The sequence below is a fragment of the Tamandua tetradactyla genome, chromosome 26 (assembly GCF_023851605.1).
Source record: "Tamandua tetradactyla isolate mTamTet1 chromosome 26, mTamTet1.pri, whole genome shotgun sequence".
Lineage (NCBI taxonomy): Eukaryota > Metazoa > Chordata > Mammalia > Pilosa > Myrmecophagidae > Tamandua > Tamandua tetradactyla.
This window is the reverse complement of record NC_135352.1, coordinates 38,498,394-38,504,496: the sequence shown is the minus strand read 5'-3', so window position 1 is coordinate 38,504,496 and position 6,103 is coordinate 38,498,394. Positions and strand designations below refer to the sequence as shown.

Below are 6,103 nucleotides of genomic sequence, written 5' to 3'. Positions count from 1 at the left end.
GTTATGGTAGAAAATTGGTTGATATTCTGATACTTCTGTTGTACTTGACCTGTTTCCTATTTTATCCACTCCTCGAGTTATTAGAAATTTCTTTTGATATCTGGTGTTTTAAACTTTCCTAATAATAAGTCTTGGAGTGGGTGCATTAGGGAGAATGAGCATCAATCTGGAGACTCATGTTATGGAAAGGTTCTGGTAACCATTTATAATTTTCCACAACTATCTGGAGTTCACTTGATTAGGCATTGTACCTCTTGGACTGATCCCCTAATTTTATCTTTTCTCTCTTATTACCTTTTTTTTTTTTTTCTGTTTATCAACTTTTTGCTTTCATGAGATTTCCCTTTCTTTCATTGAATTTTCATTTCCATTATTATGCTTTAAATCCCCAAAGGCTCTTTCTTGTTCTGAGACTGTCCCCTCTTTCTTTTACTACTTTGAGGTCCTTGCCACACTCCTACCTTTGCATTTCTTGTTATCTCCAAGTGCTAAGCCTCTGCAGGTGTTTGTAGGGCAAATTCATTGTTCTGTGCTGTAACTTCTTCATTGTTGCTGTCAGTTGCTGCTCCTCTACCTATTTGTCATTTTCTAAATCTTTGTTGAAATCTCTTTCCTGTGTTGTTGCCTCCATTTTCTCTGGCTTTGTGGATTTAATTCCTCTTTTGGCACTTTACTGCCATTTTAATTTTATCTTTGGAATAAGAAGAAACCAATCCACCATTTTTAAACTGTATAATCTAACTTGAGACAATTTCTGAATGTAACTATGATTTGTTTTTATGTTTCTATATTCTTATCTTCTCGAAACCTGTTTACCATTATATAGTCATATACTTATGATAGTATAAAAACCTGCTCTTCTCCTGACATATTTGGTATAATACATGAACTATAGAATTAACATTCTTGGATTGTCTATGTCACAGTAATTCATCTGTATCTATTTCTTAAGTTAAAAAAACCCTCAAAAGTGAAAATAATGCCTATTCATGGATAGGAGTGGGAAAATGGTCTACAACCTTGAGAATCTTGAGATCCTTCTAGATTCCAGTAGCCCAGTCACATTTAAAAACTTATGTGTTACCTCACAAGGGTAGCTACTTGATTCTGCTCTGTTCAGCTGTTTATACTTACCCTTTTACATATGTAGAACTGTTTAAAGTTCCTGTTGATTCATTTCACAAAAGGAGATTGTCACAGTTCATGGATGGAAGGTCATCTTTAAAACACTTCAGAATTTCAAGGTATAAATATTTTTTTCTAGATTTCCAAGACCTATCTAAATGAAGATGATTTAGATATAAAACTGTTTGTAAATAATTATTACCTGATAAATTTGTAAAGGAAAGTGAGAAAAATATCCTAATACCTTGTAGGAGCCTGTTTCCTGAGAAGGCCACTCTGAGGATACATGTACTTTTAAACCCCTTTTTAACCAACATATTAATAGATAAGAAGACATGTAAAATAATCCCTTGGGCATATGAGAGTTATTTGCAATATCCTGCACTTAGCAGGGACTTCACTCCTTTCTCTCTTGCCCAGAAAAGCGTATCTGTGTACGATGATTACATATGCTCAAATTTATGTCTTAAATTGAGTCACTTATCTGTTTAGGAAAATAACTGACTGCTTACCTCATATAAAACACAGAAACCAGTTCCAGATGTATTGTTGATCTAAGTGTGAAAGACCACACAATAAAGCTTCTGGAAGAAAATGTAAAAGAATTTCATTACAAACTTGGGAGAGGCAAAAGATTTCATAACCGAACATTTCAAACACTATCCATATGGGAAAATATTAAGAATTTGGATGGTAACCTAAACTTTTTATCAGATGACACTATTAAGAGATTGAATAAGGACAGAGTGGGAGAAAATATTTGTAACATTTATCTGACAAAAAATGTGACTATAGAGTACTGAAAGAACTCTTAGAAATCAATAAAAAATACCTGAAATATAAAAATGGACAAAATACTTGGATAGGAATTTATAAAAAAGGATATCCAAATGGCCAAAATAATTATGAAAAGATACTCAACCTATTAATCATGAGCGAAATGCAGATTAAAACCAAAATGAGATAACTTCACACATGTACCGGAATAAGGCTGCCAGATCTAGCAAATAAAAATATAAGGCTCTCAGTAATATTGAGTTTTAGATTAGCAATGAGTAATGTTTTATTATACTCATATGCCACATATTTCAAATTTAAGTGGAAATTCTATGTTTTAAATAGTAGCTCTAACCAGAAAGACTAAAATTAAAACTATCCACAATCCCAAGTGGCAATGTGGAGTAATTGGAGCTTTCAAACGTTGCTGGGTGGAGTAATAATTGATGCAGAGCCACTTTGGAGAACTATTTGGGAACATTTATTAAAGGTGACCATAGTGAATCCTCAGACCCAGCAATTCCTCTCCAAAAAATATACCATGCAACATGTACAAGAAAGCTCCCAGCAGCGCTCTCTGAATTAAAACCTGTAAAAAAATTAAATAAAGCAGATGCCCGTTAGCAATGTAATGGATAAGTAGATCATTGTATAAGTAGGCAATGGGATGTTATCCTGCAACTAGGAAGAGCAAACGATTGCAATACTTAACAAGCTCCATGATTCTCACAAATAGAATGTTAATAAAAAGAGCCACACACAAAATGGTAAATTTTGCATGTTTCAATTTCTCTAGAATCCTAAGCCAAGCTGCAGTGAGCCGTGGCGTTAGACATCCAGTTAGGTACGACCCTAAGGAGTGTGGTGACTGACAGGAGGCATGGGTGGGGAGGTTTTTTAAGAATGTTTCATTTCTTGATTTGGTTTTGGCTACAGGAATGTGTTCATTGTTAGGAAACCACCAAGCAATATACCCTTTTGATTTGTGTGCATTTCTGTGTGCATGCTATACTTCTCTAAGACGCTTGCTTAAAAAAAGTTAAATTAATCAAAAATCTAGTAATTTGTTTTTGCCTATAGAAATGGACTTGTGATACATACAAGAGACAACTGATTTTAGCTGGTGAATCATGACAATGCATTTGACGTAACCTGCCATGGATAGCTCTGTGCTGAGCAGCAGGTCTCCAGCAGGTTTCCTGCAGGTCTTCATGCCGCGCTTGGGAGAGGAAAACCCAAAGCCACTGCTGGGGCAGACACTCTCAGCTGCACGTGGCAGCCATGGAGAATAACTGTTCTGCAGGTTCAGGGCTTTTGCTGAAATCTTTTTCCTTCACTCTCTGTGAACATTCCCTTTCTGGTGTGCCAGCCCCAGTTCGTGTCCTTTGTATGTCAGTTAGCTGGATTTGACTTTGTTTCTACATCGAAATATTTCTTCTGCTTATGCCTTCAGCTTCATACTTATTAACTCTTGGGATAATCTGGAGCCTTCCCCATGCCCTGCTCACCTGTTGCACAGCCATTCTGCTTTTACAAAGTACTGATAAAAGTAAAAGCACTGTAGAGAAGTGAAGTTACTATCTGGCTGTGTGAGTTCCTTTATCTCACAACAGGAAAGTGAGAAGTTAATATTGGGATTCAGCCATTTATTATTATCACTAACTCTATTTTGAAAGAAAGTTAATGCTTAATGGGTACAGAGATTCTATTTGGGGGAATGGGAAAGTGTTGCTAAAGGATGGTGTCGATAGTAACACAACATTGTGAATGCAATTACCACACTGCATTGTATATTTGGATGTGGCTAAAATGGGTAATCTTGGGGTATATATGTATTATTAGAATAAAAATTTTAAGGACAACACAGGATTGTACAATATGAGCAGTGATGCCTACTGTAAACTACAGACTACAGTTAATAGTATAATTGTAATATCACTGTTGCATCAATTGTGACAAAATTACCATACTAATGTAATGCAAGGTGTCAACAATAGGACAAATGGAGTGTGTATGAAGGGGCAGATTTGGAAACTGCATTTTATTCATAATTTTAATAAAAACCTACAACTCTCATAATTTAAAAAACTCAAGTAGGGCATAAAAGCAAAAGGAAAAAGTAGCTACATGGTATATTTCTTAAAATGGGGGGAAAGAAGCAGCAGCAGAAAAAGGAGAAGAGAAAGAATGCAACGTGTCGTTATTCTCATAGCAGGCCTGGCTTTTTGTCTGGTTGAAGACAAATTCCTGCTCTCCTGTTGGCTCATCATAAAACGTCTCAGATTTTATTTTATTTTTTTTAATGTAGGAACAGACTTTTCACTTTATATCCTCTCCATGACCTGTTCTTGACCTTCCGTAAAGTTTAGTACAAATCCTTTGGAACATTTGTGCTTTCATGTCTTGGAAAGAAGGTTTTGGAGTGAACCAGAGTTGGCTTTGTTCCACGGCCCCTCTGTGGACTATCTGTGCAAACTTAGCCAAGGTAGTCTCTCAGCCTCTGCTAGCTGTGATGCTAAAGATGAGTGTCGATACCTACGTTTAGAATTATGATTTTATGATATGAACTATGAGGCACTTATGATTTTGCTTGGAGTGCAACATACTTTCAAAAATTCTAGTTCCTGCCCTTCTCCCTTTCTTTTCCCTTCCTTCCCTTACTTTCATCACTTAGTGGATCATTCCTAAATTAGTTGATCAAAGGTCCAAAAGTGCATTGATTAGGTGTACATATTAAACATTACGATGTACATATCTGCTTAAATATTCATTGTCTAGAGCAGGGTCTTCTAATGAATCACATCACCGTGTAGGAAATGTGCAAATTACAGCTGAATAAAATGATGAGAGATATAGTCAAAAGATAGACTGGATGGCAGATAAGGGCATATTCCTGGGAGCAAGAGGGAGAAAGAGAGAGAGGGGAGGAGAGGGGAAGTGATGGAAGCAGAAGGGGAGGGAGGGTTAGTATCAAAAGGTAAACCAGTGAATGTCTTTCTAAATCTTCTTGTGAATCTTTGTAATATAGTATAAAACAAATCTCCTTAACTTAACATTTCCTCCAAATGTTCTCTTTTTGTTCTCTCTCTATAAGAGAAACAAACAGAGAAGTTATAAATGTATAACACGTATTTATTTGTTGAATAAGTTAAATGAATGCAGTAATGACCAGTGTGACATAGAAAGAGTAAGAGTTTGGGACAGACAGATCGGATCTAAATTCCTGGTGCACTCTCATTAGCTTTGTGATGCTGGGAAATTTAATTTAGTTAAATTCCCTCAGACTCCGTTTCCTCATGTGTCAAGTGGAGATAACAATATCTATCCTGTAGGATTGCGGTGAGGATGAAGGCACTGCTCATAAGAATCTTACCACATTACTCAGTGGTATTTCTTACTGCTGCTATTACCTCCTGAGTTATACGTCTCATTCAGAAAGCCTAGTCTGTCTCACAGTCAACACAGAACTATTTCTCTCCTATTCGCAGGGACCAGAGACCCATGATTTGACTTCCAAATATGACAGATCAGCTGCTCTCCAGATAAGTACGCTCCCCCTGCCCCTTGCTGCTTTCATGGGTCCTGCCTTGCTACCTTCTTCCAAAATGAGAGTCCCTAGAAGCACAACCTCCTGCTTCTCCACCATTAGAATTTACATGCTCAATCTTCAGTGGGTAATTGGTAATTCTGTTTTTTTATATTCAGCTTTTTTACCCTTGGTTCAATGAATTTTACTGCACGTAAAATTTATTGTCACTTCTATTTGGTCACCCAATATAAAATTTCCTTAGGCTATTTAGATCAGATGTGTACATGGTATATTTTGTGTGAATAGGTTGTAGTTTGCTTTTGAAACTTAGCTTTTTTTTTAATGGCTGAGCCACATCTTCTATCACGTTATTGTAGGTTTAAGTTCCATAAAAACTGTGGTATTGTAAACAAAATTTTTCTGACGATAGTACAACATTTTCTCAGAATATATATCTCCCTAGCTGAAATATTTTGTTGTATTTGACCAAAAAATTGTTTCTGGAATAATTTCTTTGTTTCTTCTCTCTCCTTTTTTTTTGGCACAGCAGTTGTTACCTTGTAGATTTTTTCTTTACTTTAAAGACTGTATAGATTTTGTCCCAATTACATATAGCTTTTCTTTTAAACACTCCTGCCTCCCTCACCCGATCCCCTCACCCTCAGTAAGCTC

At 36.2% G+C, this 6,103-nt stretch overlaps 1 long non-coding RNA gene across 1 annotated transcript; it reads left to right on the top strand.

Moving 5' to 3' along the window:
• Positions 1 to 992: 992 nt before the first annotated feature.
• On the top strand, positions 993 to 5,688 carry LOC143670012 (uncharacterized). The gene is made up of 3 exons (XR_013169207.1): positions 993 to 1,244; positions 2,699 to 2,746; positions 5,391 to 5,688. It is a non-coding gene; the product is annotated as an uncharacterized LOC143670012 (long non-coding RNA).
• The last annotated feature ends 415 nt before the right edge of the window (positions 5,689 to 6,103 follow it).